Source organism: Cynocephalus volans, chromosome 1 (genome assembly GCF_027409185.1).
Source record: "Cynocephalus volans isolate mCynVol1 chromosome 1, mCynVol1.pri, whole genome shotgun sequence".
Classification (NCBI taxonomy): domain Eukaryota; kingdom Metazoa; phylum Chordata; class Mammalia; order Dermoptera; family Cynocephalidae; genus Cynocephalus; species Cynocephalus volans.
The window spans coordinates 27,897,280-27,917,020 of record NC_084460.1 but is presented as its reverse complement, the minus strand read 5'-3'; the positions used below and the strand labels follow the sequence as shown (position 1 = coordinate 27,917,020).

Here is a 19,741-nt window from a genome sequence, read left to right as displayed (position 1 = left end):
CTTTTCTCCCTAAGAGTGGAGATACACACTGTCTAGAATGCCTGGATTTCTGGAGGATTTTTGTATTGAGGCTGGAAGAGGCAGAGTTGAAAACATTCAGTGACTAGTTCTGACTCTGTTACTAACTTTCTATATGACCTTGACAGAATCACTTTTTTTTTCTTGGCCTCAATGTCTCTAATCAAGGATTTGGAACAGATGGGCAGTGGGGATCAACCCACCCATCATATTATATGGTTGTCTAGATACTGAAAAGACACAGAAAGTGGAAGGATGCAGTAATACACGTAATCAGCCTCAAAATAGGGCAACATAATTGGGTTTTCACCTAAGGATTCTCTGGGCTGCTCTCCTCAGCTCCCAAGTCTGAAACACTTAGCCCCAATCAAATTCAAATGACAATGAGGTATCATTTCTCCAATCATACTGGCAAGAATATTATTTTATTGTTAATCCTACAATTTTCTAGAATGCAGGGAAAGAGCATCACCTTGATCATGGAAATGCAAACTGGTGCAATCTTTTTTGGAGGGTATTTGCCAATCCCCAAATCCTTAAAATATACATACCCGGCAATCCAGCAACTTCAGTTTTTTTTTCTTTTTTTTTATAAGCTGGCTGGTACAGAGATCGAACCCTGGACCAACTGAACTGACTGGCTGGTCCCCAACTTCACTTCTAAGTCCTTGTAGTGGCCACTTACATGTTTAGCAGCAATTTCCATTTCTTCTAGTGACAGTACCTTAATTTTTCTGTAGGGAGCCAGATCTCCTTCACTCTCAGCTCCAGATATTCAGGTGGGGTTTCCCATCTTGCTTTCGGACTTTCCATTCTCCACTGAACTTCCAGACTTATCTTTTAAAAATATATATTACATCCTTGGTTAACTCAATTCCTAAGTATTTTATTTTTTTTGGTGGCTATTGTAAATGGGCAGGCTTTCTTGATTTCTCGTTCTGCATGTTCACTATTGGAGAAAAAAAATGCTACTGATTTTTGTGTGTTGATTTTGTATCCTGCTACTGTGCTGAAATCATTTATCAATTCCAACAGTTTTTTTGTAGAGGTTTTAGGCTGTTCTATATATAGGATCATGTCATCTGCAAACAGGGACAGTTTGACTTCATCTTTTCCAATCTGAATGCCCTTTATTTCCTTCTCTTCTCTGATTGCTCTGGCTAGTACTTCCAACACTATGTTGAATAGGAGTGGTGAGAGTGGGCATCCTTGTCTGGTTCCTGTTCTTAAAGGAAAAGCTTTCAGCTTTTCCCCATTCAGGATGATATTGGCTGTGGGTTTGGCATAACCAAGGATGTGAAAAATCTCTATAATGAGAACTACAAACCACTGCTGAGAGAAATTAGAGAGGATACAAGAAGATGGAAAGATATCCCATGCTCTTGGATTGGAAGAATCAACATAGTGAAAATGTCCATACTACCCAAAGTGATATACAAATTCAATGCAATCCCCATCAAAATTCCAAAGACATTTTTCTCAGAAATGGAAAAAACTATCCAGACATTTATATGGAACAATAAAAGACCACGCATAGCCAAAGCAATGCTGAGCAAAAAAAATAAAGCTGGAGGCATAACACTACCTGACTTTAAGCTATACTACAAAGCTATAATAACCAAAACAGTATGGTACTGGCATAAAAACAGACACACTGACCAATGGAATAGAATAGAGAATCCAGAAATCAACCCACACACTTACTGTCAGCTGATCTTTGACAAAGGCACCAAGCCTATTCAGTGGCGAAGGGACTGCCTCTTCAGCAAATGGTGCTGGGATAACTGGATATCCATATGCAGGAGAATGAAACTAGATCCATACCTCTCACCGTATACTAAAATCAACTCAAAATGGATTAAGGATTTAAATATACACCCTGAAACAATAAAACTTCTTAAAGAAAACATAGGAGAAACACTTCAGGAAATAGGACTGGGCACAGACTTCATGAATACGACCCCAAAAGCACGGGCAACCAAAGGAAAAATAAACAAATGGGATTATATCAAACTAAAAAGCTTCTTCACAACAAAAGAAACAATTAAAAGAGTTAAAAGACAACCAACAGAGTGGGAGAAAATATTTGCAAAATATATATCTGACAAAGGATTAATATCCAGAATATATAAGGAACTCAAACAACTGTACAAGAAGAAAACAAGCAACCCAATTAAAAAATGGGCAAAAGAGCTAAATAGGCATTTCTCTAAGGAAGATATACAAATGGCCAACAGACATATGAAAAAATGCTCAACATCACACAGCATCCGGGAAATGCAAATCAAAACGACATTGAGATACCATCTAACCCCAGTTAGGATGGCTAAAATCCAAAAGACTATGAACGATAAATGCTGGCGAGGCTGCGGAGAGAAAGGAACTCTCATACATTGTTGGTGGGACTGCAAAATGCTGCAGCCTCTATGGAAAATGGTATGGAGGTTCCTCAAACAATTGCAGATAGATCTACCATACGACCCAGCTATCCCACTGTTGGGAATATACCCAGAGGAATGGAAATCATCAAGTCGAAGGTATACCTGTTTCCCAATGTTTATCGCAGCACTCTTTACAATAGCCAAGAGTTGGAACCAGCCCAAATGCCCATCATCAGATGAGTGGATACGGAAAATGTGGTACATCTACACAATGGAATACTACTCAGCTATAAAAATGAATGAAATACTGCCATTTGCAACAACATGGATGGACCTTGAGAGAATTATATTAAGTGAAACAAGTCAGGCACAGAAAGAGAAATACCACATGTTCTCACTTATTGGTGGGAGCTAAAAATTAATATATAAGTTCACACACACACACACACACACACACACAAACCGGGGGGGGGGAAGAAGATATAACAACCACAATTATTTGAAGTTGATACGACAAGCAAACAGAAAGGACATTGTTGGGGGGGAGGGGGGAAGGGAGAAGGGAGGGAGGTCTTGGTGATGGGGAGCAATAATCAGCTACAATGTATATCGACAAAATAAAATTAAAAAAAATAAAAATAAAAAAAATAAAATAAAAAACAAACAAACAAACAAACAAACAAACAAATAAATAAATAAATAAAAATATATATTACATAATGTTGTTTATCTGATGGCTATCCTCTGCACTTAGGATAAAATTTTAACTCTTCTCCCTGGCTTACATGATCTGGTTGCTGATCTCATCTCAGACCAATTTTTCCTCACCACTACTCTGCAGCCTGCTGGCCTTACTTCTTTCCATGGAACATACTAAACTCGTTCCTACCTCAGGGCATTTGTGCTGGCTCTTTCCTTTACCTGAATACTCTCCCTGCTTTTCTTGTGACTGGTTCTTTCCTCCCACTCATGTTTTAGGTTAAATATCAACCTCCTGAGTGAGTTTTTACCTAACCACTCATTCTGATGTCAAAAATTGTCACTCTATAATGATTTTATCAAGCCCCTGTTGTATGTTAGTCCTGGAGCATGAACTTTGAAGTCAGACAGACTTGGGTTAAGTTCTTGACCTTGCGTTAGTGAACTTGCTGACATTGTATAAATTGCTTAAGCTCTATGGACCTAAGGTTTTTATTAATAAAAAGAGATCTTACTGTTACCTATTTCACTGAATTGTTACAAGGATTAAACAAATAATGTATGTAAAGTGCTTGGGACAATACATGAAACAGAGTAACTTCTTATTGATTGTTAATAATATACTGTAACATTATTATAATCACTTAACAAATCTCAAATGTAGAAATATTGCAGAAAACAGTTTCTAATAACAATACCTGGGGATTTTGACTGGGAAGACTTGAATGTTTGGGGTGTTGGGATCTGGAAGGTTTTTCACTGATGTCTGGCACCTGAAGGCTGGACTTAACTGGGGCTGCAACACAGGTGATATTATGGCCCACCTGGCCTTAAATATCTGTACCATCAGGTAGCCTCCATCAGTGTATCATATTCATCTGCCACATGTAATTCAGACTATCCCAAGAATCCAAATGTGTGTCTTTAACAACACGATTCACTCTTAAGAGAAGTTAGAGAAAAACAGGAATCCCCCCAATTTTATAGTGGCTAGATTAATCATTAAGGGAGGTTCCCCATCTGTGTGATGCCCTGGAGGGCTTTCCACCCTGGAGCAGAGCAGCAGTCTGATTTAGAATGAAGAATGGGATGTAGACTATTGAAATGAGAATTCCGATTGAATTTAGGAAATGCTATGGGAGTAAAGATAGGAAATTGATTTTGTTGCTCCACCCTTGCCTAAGCATCTGTGGGAAAGTGTTCACATTCCTCTGGGGGTGCAAGTATCTCAGTTTGAAGATCACTGACATAGAATGCATGGCCTCAGGGTTCCAGGATTTGTGATTTTGAAAACAAGTGTTCCTCATCGATGTATTGGGTACTCAGGGCAGGGAGTATGGCGAGAAAGAGAAGGGAGGAGTAAAAGGGAATATGGGAAATGACAAAGACAAACTTTGATTGCCCTTCTGATGATTGTCCGTTTGTGAATCTGGTATTAGAAATAGTAATTTCTAAGAATGTGGTTGAGCTGCACAAAGGTATGATGATAATCAGTGCCCCTTCCACCCTGCATGATGAAGGCTCGTGATGAAGATGCTTGGTGACATATGGCCATTGTCTGCAGATCCTGCCACATCAGCAAACAAAAACCGATCAAGACTGATACCAACATACCTTTGATACAAGAAACATTAAAGGATACACTTTAGGCAGAAGGGGGGAAAAAACCAAAAACCTCCAAATGGAAGGTTTTAGGTATAAGAAGAAGTGATTAACAAATAAAGTAATACATATAAGAGTAAACCTAAACAAATAATGACCATATAAAACAATAACAATGATGCGCATTTAAAGAACATAACTCAGTCAAAGACAACTATAGCATATTAATAGAAAGGAGGTCTTTGCGTTATGGAGGAGAAAGTTTACCCATCCAGTGAATTTTTCAGATTTATTTTTCAGGTCTAGAATTATCACTTGGTTCTTTTTTTAAAAAAAAAGTTTCTATTTCTCAGTTGAAAATTTTCTCTTTTCATTCACTGTGAGCATGTTTTTATTTATGTCATAGAGCAAAGTTGTAATAGTTGTTTTCAAATCCTTTTCTGCTAATTGCAACATCTGAGTCATTCTGGGGTTGCTCTTGGTTGATTGTTTTTTCTCTTGAGAATGAGTCACTTTTTTCTTTCTTTGTATGTTAAGTAATTTTGGACTGTAACTGGATGTTATGAAATCCTTGTTATGGAGGCATTGAATTCTCTGATATTTCCCACAGAATGTTGACTTCTTTGGCCTACAGTTAATTTGGTTAGACTGAAACTGCAAACTCTATCTCTTGGGTATCAGCTCAAGCCTTAATTCACTTCTTTTATCGTTAGCTGGCTACATAAAGTCTGCTCTGTGTATGCGAGGTTCAGGGTTTGATCGGAGTTCACACACAGAAATTGTGTCTCCCCATCTCTGGCTCTCTCCTTTTTAGGATCCCCCTCTCACTTTCCAATGTCTGTGGTATTTCAAACTCTGTCGTCTGTTTTTCAGGCAAGAAAGACTGCAGGTTTTCTATCGGAGTTTTAGCTGTGCCATATGGTACCAACTGTGGCCTGCTCTGAGACTAAAAACTGAAAAAAGTGGAAAACTTATGCCATGCCATCTACTTCTTTCAAATGTCAATTACCTTTCAGAATCTTTCTGCTTTTGTTCTGTGTGCAGTTCCTTCAAGAAACACACATATATATACACACATATATGTATATATATTTTATATTTTATTCAGAGTTTATAGTTGTTATCTGTGGGAGGTTAGGTCAATTAGAAACTTACTCAGGCATATTGGAAGCCTATTTTAAGACATTAATTTTATTTGTTTATTTTTAGCTTCCACATATGAGTGAGAACATGCAGTATTTATCTTTCCATGCCTGGTTTATTTCACTTAACAAAATGTTTAAGACATTAATTTTAAACTATGACAAATTAAGTATGCACGCTAAAATGTCTAGAGTAACCATAAAGAGAATATTTTTATTTATTTACTTATCGAAATATAATTGATTGTACATATTTGTGGGGTACAGCATTGAATATCCATACCTGTGTGCAATATGTGATGCTCAAATCAGGATCATTAGTATATTCGACATTACACAATGTAATTGGTTTTTGTGGCCCTTTACCAATTTCTCGCCACCTCCATTCCCCCTTTTCACCTCTGGCAGCCTCAGTTAAGAGAGTGTTTTTTAAAACTGGGGAGTGACAACCAGTTAAAGGATTATTGTATTAGTTGTCTACTTCTGCAAAATAAATTACCACAAATGTAGCGGTTTAAAACAACATACACTTATTGTTTTGCAGTTTCTGGGGGTCAAGAGTCACCGAGTTAACCAGGTCTTCTGCTTCAGGGTCTCACAAGGCTGTACCCAAAGTGTTGCTCGGGACTAATCTGAGCCTGAGTCTCATCTGAGCCTCAACTGGGGAAGGACATGTTTCTATGTTCACGTGGTTGTTGGTGCATACAGGTGACTACGGTCTGTAAGACTGAGGGCCTCAGTTTCTTGCCGGCTGGTGGCTGCACAGTGGCCTCAGATCCTTGCCATGTGAGCCTTCCTAACATGGTCACTTCATCAAAGGCATTGGGGGAGGGAGACTCCTATCAAGATAGAACATAATCTTATGTGATGTCATCACAGAGGTTACATTCCATGACCTTTGTCATCTGTATTCTATTGGTTAGAAGCGAGTAACAGGTCCTATACTCAAGGGGAGGGGATTACTCACGTGTGAGTAAAAGGAGCCAAGGATAATTGGTGGCATCTCAGAGTTTTTCCATCATGGTCATAAAATCATTTTAGAAGGTGAAGACCAGAATAGAGTAGAATGAAAGAGATGAGAGGATATTGCTTTTAGTAAAAGCAAGCATAGTCTATAGAACTTTTGATTCAGTCAATACATATTTGAGTGTGCTTCTCTGTATGAGAGTACTTCAAAAAAATTCCTGGAAAAAGGATAATGAAAAGATAATACAGATTCTTGCTATGTGATACCCTGTGTTGCCACAGGACTCCGTAGGGAGTTCCTCACCAGACGCACTTCCTGAAATGCGGACTTCCCAGCCTCCAAAACTAAAGGAGAGTATATAGAGGGAATCTGACAGGTTTCAGCCAGAAAGAAAAACTTGTTCAAGCCTGAGGGTGATGTTTCACTGATGTCTGTGCTCGGCTTCTTCCCAGAGATACTGCTTCTCCTGGAGTTTGCAGCTGAATTCTCAGCGATCTATCTTCAGAAGTACTATGTGTCCCAGGTCTGGTGGCTGCTTCAACCCCCAACTCCACTGCTGGTGCAGCCATGAATACCTTGACCTTTCCGTGGACTCTGCAAGGAGTGCCTGGACCTACCATTGGACTGAATAATATTAATGCACCAGCAGGTACCGTAAACAGTGTGGTGGCTCTGAATGGAGGAGTAGGCGCCACAGGCTTGACGAATGGCAGGGCTGGCACCATGGACGCCCTCACCCACGCCTACTCAGGAATCCAGCAGTGTGTAGCAGCCGCACTGCCCACGCTGTACAGCCAGAGCTTGCTGCAGCAGCAGAGCACCGCAGCCAGAAGGAAGGTCCAGAGGGGCAAACCTCTTTACTACCATATTCCACAAGAGTTTGGAGACCAGGACTTTCTGCAGATGTTCTTACCTTTTGGAAGTGTTATCTCTGGTAAACTCTTCATTGACAAACAGACCAATCTGAACAAGCGCTTTGGTTTTCTTAGCCTTGGATTGAGTGTCTCCCCAAAACTTGACCCCCATTGTGACAGAGTTGAGAGGATGGGAAATCCTATTATGGTAACTGAAAGGTGGGGCCTTGAAGAGGTAATTAGATTGTAGGGCTGTGCCATAGTGAATGGATTAAAAATGGTGGTCATGGGTGTGGTTTTGAGGGCTTTAAAAGAAGAGGAGAGTCTGTCTGTCTGTCTCTCTCTGCTCTCTCTGCTTCCACCATCTTGCAATGTGAGACCCCTGGGTCACTGTCACCACTACCAGATGGACTTTGGACTTCCCAGCCTCAGAAACTGTAAGCAGTAAATCTCATTTTCTTTATAAATCACCCAGTTTCAGGTGTTTTGTTATAAGCAACAGAAACTGACTAATACACACCACAATCTAGTCTCTGCACAAGCTGCTATCTAGGGCTATGAATGGCTTTCAGATCAGCATGAAACACTTGAATATGTGGCTGAAGTGCTCCAAAAGCAACAGCAAACTTTATTGAGCTTAACCCCAGAGGCTCCCTGCTCTTATTTTAGCTTTCTTAGGACATTGTATTAGTCTGTTTATGTTGCTTATAACGAAATACCTGAGACTGGGTGCTTTATAAAGAAAAATGACATCTGTTGCTTGCAGTTTCTGAGGCTGGGAAGTCCAAAGTCCATCTGGTGGTGGCGACAGTGACCCAGGGGTCTCACATTGCAAGATGGTGGAAGCAGAGAGAGCAGAGAGACAGATAGAAAGACTCTCCTCTTCTTTTAAAGCCCTCAGAACCACATCCCTGACCACCAGGTTTAATCCATTCACTACTGCACAGTCCTACAATCTAATCACCTCTATAAGGTTCCACCTTTCAATTACCATAATAGGATTTCCCACCCTCTTAACAGTCACAGTGGGGGCTAAGTTTCTAATACATAAAATTTTGGAGTCATTTCAAACTTCAGTAGTTTTGGGGGGACATAATTCAATCCACTACAGACATCTTCATGCCCATTAGTTCATCATTTACCTAGCATGTCCTTGTGGAGTCTCAGAAAAAAAGTTTCATTGTGCTGTCATTGTTTCTGATGTCTTTCTGACCACACATCATATTTGGTTCTCCTACTGACCTTTGATCTAGTTTGACCTTTGACATTTGCATGTGACATCATCTAGCTATGAATTCTGGGAAGTCAATGTGAAAAACATTGCTACATTCATGCAAGACCAATATCTATTATTAGACAAAGTAATTATAGAAAAAAAACCTGTAGCAAAAATGTGATTTTCTTCTTCTTTTTAAAAAACAGACTTGGAAATATTATACTGGGATTGACATTTTTCCTGGTCATTGTACCAACAGCAATATGTGTCCAGGAACACAGAATGTTGTTTTCTAACAGACTACTTCCCAAAACAGCTTGAGATAAAAATTGTCTTATTTTAAGCCTATAGAGGTCTATAATAGTTTTTACATTTTTCAGACAGGGTGAAGTTTCTTGATAAGGCCATTTTAGTTGGCTCACTTTCTCATAAAGATTTATATATTTAGAAGCACTTTTTGTAGATTAGTATAAGAAAAATATTTACCTGTTTTGGGGCAAATGCTACCTATTCATGTCACTCTTTGCTGAACTGACTCACAGACAATCCATGGTTTAACGCACATGAAATTACCTATATTTTATACTGTTTAAATGCACAGGAGTAAGGTTACTGTAAACTGTGTTATGTTGGTGCTTCTGTGAATCAAGTTTTTGTTTCATCGTGAGTCTTACGGTATTAATGTTCTTTGCTGAAAAGAGGTTTAGAACTGGTTTAATGAAAATAAAAAGGAATTTTTAAAAAGTTGTTTGCTTAAAAAAAATTTTATATGAGGAAATAAAAAAAAAACCTATTCCAGAATAAGTTTTGTGTTGGCTTGTGAAGCATTGATGTCATTTTTTTTTTTTTGTGGACTATTTAGATTTTTGTGTTCAGCAAAATGTGATCTGCTTTTTTTCTTTTTTAAAGAAAAAAAGTAAAAATAATGTAGTGCCAAATTCCAAAGGTACTTTCTTCCTACAGCTTCAGTGTGTTTCTTGTGAGAAGTAATTTGATAACATGGGCATTTCATTACGTGTTTTGTATAAATTCCTAATATTTAAAAAACCAAAACCCAACCAAACAAAAAGAGGTTAAATAGTTTGTTAATTGCTATCCTGTGGTCTTGTTGCCTGAAATTGTTATTGCTTGTTGTTTCTCTATGATGTTTTTTGTAAGACATTGTACAAGTGCCCATGTCTCACTTTTTAACAACTCTGCACATCAATGCTGTGAAGGCAACCTCACGATGTATTTTCTTCATAATATACAGAAACCCCTAAGCTGAGAAAGTTTTGAACTTTTAACTCTTTCTACCCACAGATACCTGGAATGTTGGTTAATTTTTATACTGTCATCATTTGAGTTTGTTTTGGGGTGTTTCTAACATGGATTATTTTTTCTGTATATATCTTCTGAGTTTTTTGTTTTTTGCTACTTTTTGTCCTTTGGTTGAGATCCAAAAGAAAAAAAAAACTCTACAAGGAAAATCTGATGGGAAAAAAAATAACACTCTCCAATTTTTTTCCCTATGCCATTTTTTCCTCCTTGTTTTACTTTTATTTCTGGTAAAATTTTAAAATAGAATTCCTAATGTGCTGCTGAAATTTCTTTTCCAGTTTTAATTAAAAACTGTTTTTTAGATAAACTCTCTGAGGGGAAAAGTAAGTGGATTCAGAACTTAAACCTTAAAAATTCTGTATGCTTTTGAGATCAGGTTTAGTGGTATGTTCTAATTTAGAATATTTTCATATACCTTGCTGTTAAGTGACTTCAGGATGGGATAGTCTTTTGAGGGATTTTTGCTTTTGTTTCTTAATTACTCCGAGATGTTTCTAATCAGCCATCGTGCTGGGGATTCTCTGACTCCATTAGAAACCGCTGAGTAAGCAAGCTGTCCACAGTTAGAAGCTCATAGCTTTTCCTGCCTTTTTTCTTTTTTTTAATTGAACACATTTAAAAGGGACTGCCCATATAAGTAAAGCTCAGTTCCTTATCCCAGTTATTGGCCAAATGCCTAGAACCAATCCCTGCCACCCCTTTTTAAAGTGCCATGTGACTTTGACTTTCTGTGAATGGATATCTTGCTATCTTGACAAACCTTAATGTCATCCCTACAGCCCCAACACAAACTCCAGCCTTCCTGAAAACAGGCCCTGGAAACTTCTTGGTCTGGGTTCCATTTCCCTTCCCCTTTTCCCACTCAGCAACCTATTTAGTTTAATGGGTGTGTGGATGTGATAGCCCTGGGTTGGACAGAACTAGCCTCTAATGATTCAAAAAACAGCCCCCCACCCACAAACCCACAGAAGTTTCTGTCTTACAGCAATGCACTTATAATGAAATGATTTGTGTCACCCTCACGTGTTTACTGCTGCTGGGGCCTTCTTTCATCCTTTGAGGCTATTTTGTATTTCCTGCAGCAATCAGCTTCCTAGCAAAAGTTATTGCACATGTCTCTCTCACATATGTATTATATGGCGGTGTGTAGACACGTACATAAAAACACAAAAGAACACCGTTTGAATTTCTTAGACCTTTCATTCAGAATCTCTTCATTTGCCAATTAAATAAATCTCTAAGAAAATTTTCTAATTTCTCCACCGAAGCCAACCACCCTCCTCTTTTCCTCTTCAGCCCCCTGCGTCTCCCCCAGAAGAGAAACTGAGCGCAGCTGACAGGAGGCTCAGGCTGGGCATTTCGAGTTGAATGTTTCTTATTTTGCAGGCAACCAAGACAGTACATTTAGTTAGAAAGTCTTTTTGTTTTTCTTTCTCATGTTTCATTGTTAAAAAGATAACCCTCCTCAGACAAACTGTCCTTTTATCCTTTTACTCATTTTATCTTTTAATATCAAAAGGAAAAAGTTACAAGGATGCAAAGGGCCTGTGTCAGAAGAAAGAACACCCAGGGAAACTGCTTTTTTTTTTTTTTTTAACAATACCAATTACATTTTATTTATTTTTTGTTTGATTTTTAAAAAAAATTTCCTCATTTTAAATTAATTAATTGAAACATAGTTGATTGTTCATATCTGTGGGGTACAGAGTCGAGTATCAATACCTGTGTGCAATACGTGAAGCTCAAATCAGGATAATTAGTATATTCAACAATATATGATACAATCGTTCTTCGTGGCCTTTTACTGATTCCTCCCTTTCCCCCTTTCCCACCTCTGGTAACCTCCATCCTGTTCTTGCCTTCTGAAAGTTCAAGGTATCATTGTGATTGTTGTATCTTTCTTTCTATCTTTTTTTATTTGTTAATTTTTTTAGCTCCCACTTATGAGTGAGGACATGTGATATTTCTCTTTCTGTGCCCGGCTTATTTCACCTAACATAATTTTCTCTAAGTTCATCTATGTTGCTGCGAATGGCAGAATTTCCTTCTTTTTTGATGGCAGAGTAGTATTCCATCGTGTAAATATATCACATTTTCCTTGTCCAGTCATCTAACGGTAGACATTTAGGTTGGTTGCAACTCTTGGCTATTGTAAATAGAGCTGTGATAAACACGGGCGTGCAAGATGTTCGACATAATGATTTCTATTCCTTTGGGTATATACCCAGCGTGCGATTGCTGGATCATATGGCAGTTCTATCTGTAGTTGTTTGAGGAGCCTCCATACCATTTTCCATGATGGCTGCAGTAATTTACAGTCTCATTAACAGTGTAGGAGGTTTCCCCTTTCTCTGCATCCTCACCAGCATTTGTTATTCTCTGTCTTTTTGATAATAGCCAGTCTAACTGGGGTGAAACTGCTTTTTTTTAATCAAGTGTGGAAAATAGTCATTTTAAAACTAAATTAGAAAGGCACGACATGTTTGTCTATCTTTCACCATAGGGGTTTTAGTTCTTTGGCTTGTGCTACTCTGGAATCATTTTACTGTTTCAATTTTTATTATTTTAAGTGCTAATTAAAAGAAGAAATAAAATGTAAAAAACCCCATAGTTTCATTACCTTTTTGAATAATGTCATACAAAAAAGTATTTGTGTTTTTTTTTTGTACTGTGAGAATTGTTGTTTGTAGATTAGTAATATCATTTTGTTTAGAATTACAAAATAGCCTTTAAATATTGTCTGAGAAAAGCCAAAGTTAATGCAACCTAGTGGAAACTGTAAGACCATTTGAGTATTGTTTCTGTTTTATTGATGCATTTGGACTTTGTTGTTTGATGGAATTTAAGACCCCCCCCCCCCAAAAAAAATGCAGGCTTTCCTATTTCTACAACTGATTGTACTTTTATGCATCTTGTACCAGTGGAATTTTATACCGGAGATTAAAAATAATGGTAATTTTGTGGCTTACTCTAGCTCGCCCCCTGACAGTGACTGATTTTAAGTTTGATTTCTGGTTGATAGAAAGTTGCTTCTCTTTTGAGAATTAAAAACTTGGGCTTGTTTTCTTTTTTCCCCTTTGCTTGTATCTAGCCTTTAAATTTTGTCTTAAAATACAGAACTTAGTTTCACTTACTATTCTTATTATGCAGTTACACAATAAGGTAATTAGATTTAGAAGTACTCAAATCACTTTAAGTAGATAAATATATTAGTTAAAACTTTATGGTTTTTTTTTTTTTTTGCTGTTTAGATCAAAGTTTTTTCTGATTCTTCTGTCCTCATTGTGAACATAAATGCGTAGTTGAAACAGTCAAACTTATTTTTGTAATGTATGTTATTGTGTGATGCAGTTTTCGAGTTCTGTCCCCAATATTAAACCACTTTCCTGATGAAAAAAAACATAATATGGATTGGGAGAGGGCAGATCTAGATGGCCAACTAGATTGTCTGGTGTTCATCCCCCTGCAACAAAATGAGACCAAAACAACAGAGCAACAACTAGATTCTAACTGGCATGACTGAAAAAATATCCTGCAGAGCACCAGGGTAGTGACAAAATCCTTGTGGAGCACAGAAAACCAGGATAATACCATAGAGAGCAGAGCAAGGCATCCTACCTCTGCCTCGCTCTCTCCCTGCAGAAACTGGCTCGGAGTCAGGTGGAGAGAAGGTAGGATGCAGAAACCCCTGCTAAGTCTCCCAGTCCTCATAGGCCCAAACCCAGTTTGGAGAATAGCTGGGAGCTTGTGCAGCTGCACAGCCTCATAGTAGAAGCTCTGATAGAGCAACCCCCAGTCTCCTGACCTAAGCGGCTGTGGCATAACAACATCTTGGAAGTGAATCTGCTGCTAGAGAATGTGTTGCCCTGGGAGCCAGTGGAAACTGACTTCCCCCATCTTGAGGCTCCACCTTCATTCTACCATGTTCACATGGGTGCTGGCAGGGCCCCGACCCCGGCTCCCTGGAGCCTAGGCCAGACAGAAAGACCAAGATCCCAGCATTTGAACCCATGCAGCAACCCCTCACCCTCCAGGAGAACAGGCACATTGCTTAGCCAGGAAGCTGTGAATAAACGGCTCATCTACCACCTTCGTGTGCTCCCGCCTTGCATGATGCACTGGCATTCTCAGCCCACGGGTGTCCACACCAGGCTGGCAGTAGCTTTGCCTTCCCCCAGTGGCCCTGCACACAGCTGCAGGGACCTGCTGTAGTAGTGTACACCTGATCCCTGACCCACAGCAATCAGGCAGCAGCACTGCCTCTTCCAGCAGGCCTTTGTCGAGTCACCTGGCCTGCTGTCCCTGCACATGACAGCTCTTGGCCAGGCAGTGGCATCCAGTCTCCTTTGCAGAGCCGCTTGACCTACCCTGCACCCAGGCATACCTGTTTCCAGCCCCAAAGCTGGTCAGGCAGAGTACCACCTCCTGGGACAGACATGTCCAGAACTGCATGCCCAAGCCTGGCCTGATAGCAATTCAGGCAGTGATTCTGCTCCTCAAAGAGACCACCAAAGAACCAATTGGTTCTCTGCACTGGTACACATGTGGCCAAATAATCAGCCTGGAGTCTCTAACCTAGCAAAACAGAGCCAGTATTGGCACAAACTCCCGCAGTCTAGGCCACTGAGGCATTTGCAGACATCGCAGAAGAGGATTACAACAATTTCCTCATTTGTTGTTGGTCTGTTCAGATTTTTTACTTCTTCATAATTTAACCTCACTGACTGTATTTGTCCAGGAATTTATCCATTCCTTCTATGTTATCAAATTTATTGGCATGTAGTTGTTCATAATAGTCTGTTATGATTCTTTGTATTTCTGTGGTGTCAGTTGTAATGTCTCTTTTTTCATTTCTGATTTTTCTTATGTGAGTCTTCTGTCAGCTTAGCTAAAGGTTCATCAATTTTGTTTATCTTTTCAAAAAACCAACTCTGTGTTTCACCAATCTTTTCAATTGTTTTTTTTTTTTTTTAGTTTCTGTTTCATTTATTTCTGTTCTGGCTTTATTATCTCTTTCCTTCTGCCAATTTTGGGTTTAGTTTGTTGTTGTTTTTCTAGTTCCTTTTAGGTGCATTGTACATTGTTTATTAGAAATCTTTTTTTGATGTAGGCATTTATTGCTATAAACTTTCCTCTTTGAACTGCTTTTTCCATCTCCTATAGGTTTGGTATGATTTGTTTCCATTCTTGTTTGTCTCAAGGAAGTTTTAAATTTCCCTTTCAGTTTCTTCATTAATCCATTTGTTGTGTAGGACCATGTTGTTTAATTTCCATGTATTTGTAAGGTTTCTGAAATTTTCTTTTTGTTGATTTCTAGTCTTATATCATTGTGGTCAGAAAAGATACTTGATATGATCTCTAACTTTTTAAATTTGTGTAGACTTGTTTTGTGGCCTAATATATGATCTATCCTAGAGAATGTTCCATGTGAAGTTGAGAAGAATGTGTATTCTGTAGTGGCTGGAAGAAATGTTCTGTAAATATCAACAAAGGTCCATTTGTTCTACAGTGCAGTTTAAGTCAGATGTTTCTTTATTTTCTGTCTAGATGATCTGTCCATTGTTGAAAGCAGGGTTTTAAAGTCCCCTACTATTATTAAGTTGCAATCTATCTTTCCCCTTAGATCTAATAATGTTTGTTTTATATATCTGGGTGCTCTGGTATTGGATGCATATATGTTAACAACTGTCATATTCTCTTATTGAATTGATCCCTTTATCATTATACGATGACTTTCTTTGTGTCTTTTTACAGTTTTTGATTTAAAGTCCAATTTATCTGATATGAGGATGGCTACTTCTGCTCACTTTTGGTTTCCGTTTGCATGTAATACCTTTTCCAGCCCTTCACTTTCACTCTATGTTTGTCTTTAATAGTTAGATGAGTATCTTGTAGGTAGCATATCGTTGGGTCTTGTTTTTTATCTATGCACCCACTCTATATCTTTAAATTGGCAAGTTTAATTCATTTACATGTAAGGTTATTACCCATATGTTAGAATTATTCCTGCCATTTTGTAAATTGTTTTCTGGTTGTTTTCTAGATCCTTAGTTTCTTTCTTTTTCTCTTATTATTTACATCTGTGGATTGGTGGGGCCAGGGAAGCGGGGCCAGCCTCACCTGAACCCCATGAACTGAAAATGAGGAAAGGATAATTCCTCAAAGGAGAATCAAGGGACTGTCCCTAGAAGAGGGTAGAATAAATGCTGGGTGGACAAGAAAAGCAGGTGGCCATTACGGATTTCTAGAAATAGAATTCCCCAGAGTGTGTATATATTAAGGCTTTTGATGTTGCCAAATTCCTTTCAAAAAGTTTGTGCCAATTTATACTCCTACAAGGGTAGTTTGTAACTGCTATTTTCTTGATCTTATGAAATTTTGGGATTATCATTACAAAAAGAGCTTTTTGCTAATTTGATAGGTAAAGAATAATAACTTGATGTCACTTTAATTTGTTTTTCTTTGATTCCTGATGAAATTTGGCTCACCGTAGACAGGTTGTGATGTCCAGAGGCACACAGACAGAACAAGGTTTTCTTTGCTCTCTCATCAGTGTCTAATGGACTCCATGCCCCAAATAGCCTGTTGTGACGAGATCCATTCAAGGGTCCTGGGGAGAATATTAAGACTTTATAATAAATGGAGCAAATTTTTGTGTTTTATCTATACAAGAAGCAAGCTCAAAGAGGGACTGTGACTTGTAAGGGTTGTGTAGCATACTGGGTGTAGGTACAGGTATCAATGGAAGAGGCCTTTGACCCCAGTGTGTAAAGAGAACCAGAACCTGATGAGGGCAGCCCTGAGAATCCTTGGGTGTAAACTCAGTGAGCTTGGCCTGTGTTTTGTGGTGGTGAAAATCTGTAGATCTGCAGCATTCCATTTCCTGTGACTTTTCAGCATCCAGAGAACCAGAGTGTATGAAGATTGGGTCGATCCCTACAGCTCATCTGCCCCAATCTCCTCATTGGTAAGACTGAAGCCTGAGAGGGAAAGTGACTCTTCCAAGGTCACACAGCCACCAAGTGGCACAGCCAAGGAGGAGCTGAATATTTTTGCCCTCTCTTGCCCTCAATGCCCAAATCCTTCCTGAAACTGAGCATTTTAGGCAGTGGGGCCTCTTCTTTTAGCGAGAAAACAATCCAATAGACACATTCTCCTTAAGGTCTGAATGAATATTGTCCCTTCTTCACTCCTCAGCTCCCACACTGGAAAATTGCATTTGAAAAAAGGAGCTTTTAAAACTTAATTAGAACGATGATAATGGTGGATTTCTAGACCAATTAATGTAGGGCTTTGCAGGACATAGAAAAGATTGTGTAAAAAAAAAAAAAAAGAAAAAGAAAAGATGGTGTGTGTGCTTTTTTTTTTTTTCTTGTTGTGATGTGGAATCTTGGAGGATTTTAAGCTGGGTTATAAGAAGGGCTGACATATATTAAAAAAAAAATCCCTCTAGCTGTTGTATGATTTATTCTTGCTCATCTGTAAAAGTCAAGGACAAAGGGAGGTGTGTCAGCTTGGGTGTGTGGTTCACACTGTGGGTGTGGGGGTGTTGGGATGGTGACTGAGTATAAGGGAGGCAGGCTGTCCCAGGGTGGGCTGGGCCGTGGGAAGCTGAGGGCACGTGTAAGTGAAACGTCTCTGTGCTGATTAGAGTCCAGAGCTGTTCCGCATTTCCTTGTTACTTCGCCAGGGCTGAGACTGCTCCGTGGGCTACGTGAAGTCATGAAGCCTATTTTGCTAACAGTGGCTGTGCTGCTTCTCTTGTCCCAGGTCATTCCAGGTAATCCAGACCTCTTTGGGGAGGGGTAGGAGGTGGAGAGTGAGTCTTGGTCAGGGCACCGCCGGACCTGGGCGGATGGGCTAACAGGTGGCAATGTGTAATACCACTTGTCTGGGAAGAGAGAAAAAACCCTGAAATCCTAGGTTAAAATCGGCCATACCATGTGTTAGCTCTGTGATGCCCCCAGCAAACCACTGAGCACCTCTGAGTTTCAATTTATTTATTTTTCAATTTGAAATAATAAATTAGGTTGAGGGTCAACATTGGACACACTAAAATTTTGGTGTGCAACAAATGTAACGTCTTTATTTTCTGTAATTTATCTAAATGTTCCCGGGAACTTCCATCCTGCTGGTAGGAAAGTTGGGAGTTGGAAAGGGCACAGGGGCTGTTCATAAACTCAGAAGACAATTACATTTCCTTTTCTAATTTATTTTTTTGTCTTTTTCGTGACCGGCACTCAGCCAGTGAGTGCACCGGCCATTCCTATATAGGATCCGAACCCGCGGCGGAGCGTCGCCGCGCTCCCAGCGCTGCACTCTCCCGAGTGCGCCACGGGCTCGGCCCCCTTTTCTGATTTAAAACAGTCTCTTAGATTAATTCATTCTGCTTTGGGTAAATATTTAGTCGTTCTATTTTCACCGCATCCCTTTTTCCTTTCCGTGACGGCAGCTGGATTTAGGGGACAGTGGATATATTGTTTCTTAATTAAATAATTCATTTGTTCAACATATATTGTTGAGTGGATGCCATGTGCTAGGCAGTGATAGGTGCTGGAGACAGAGCAGTCCATCAACAAACCAACCACCCAAATAAGCAAACAAAATTCCCATTCTCTTGGTGCTTGTAATTCTATTGGAGGAGGCAATGAGCAGAGTGGGCATGGGGTAGCAAGTGTCAGGGCAGGTGGGCTTGCAAAAAGGGATATTAAGGGAATGCCTTACTGAGAAGACGATGTTTGAACAAAGACTTGAAGAAGGTGAGGAGGCGAGCCAGGCAGGTTGTGTTGAGAAGAGCATTCATTCATTAGCTGAACTACGTATGGAAGAGATGCTTCCCCTCATCAACTATTTGGCTACATTGGGGTTCAGAGAGTTCAGAGAGGAAAGGCAGAATAAATGTTTGACTTTATCTTTGCTTATCAGTTTGCAAGATAATGAATTCGTTTTCTATCAGCCTCTGAGGTTGAGCAATTCGTTTTTCCTGAGTATTATTTATTTTGAACTCGTGGTTTGAAGCCATGAGTTCAATCTACTGCAATTATTACTCTTATCGAAGCATAAATCGTCCTATTCTTGGCCAGTGGGAACCTCTGCAATTTGGCTCATGAATCTATTTGATATATTCTTATTAGTCATTGATAGCTTCATTGCAATCTGGTATGACAATATTTCAGGCTCATTTTGTAATTTCCTGCCCAAGAAACGGACTCAGCCATATCTCCAAGAAGTCCTAATTTCTTTTATTTTAGAGGGAGATAGTATTTTAAGATACAGTATGGGTACTAGAGATACAAATTCCTACTGCCTGGTCATTATTTCTAGGCTTTTTCAGTGACCACAACTGGAAAAATTTCTGTCTATCTCTTTATCTGTCTATCTATCAATTATCTACCTATCTATCTATGTATGTAAGTCTGTCTATGTATGTAAAAATAAAATACTTGTGAATTCATACTGGTACTTGCAATTCAAATTCAGAACTCAAATTCAGAACCAACTTCTATATTACATCAGTTCTTCTCTCCTTCTACTGAGAATTC

The 19,741-nt window shown here is 39.1% G+C and overlaps 1 pseudogene; it reads left to right on the top strand.

Moving 5' to 3' along the window:
• Window positions 1-4,476: 4,476 nt before the first annotated feature.
• Window positions 4,477-8,298, top strand: LOC134372266 (CUGBP Elav-like family member 2; annotated as a pseudogene).
• The last annotated feature ends 11,443 nt before the right edge of the window (window positions 8,299-19,741 follow it).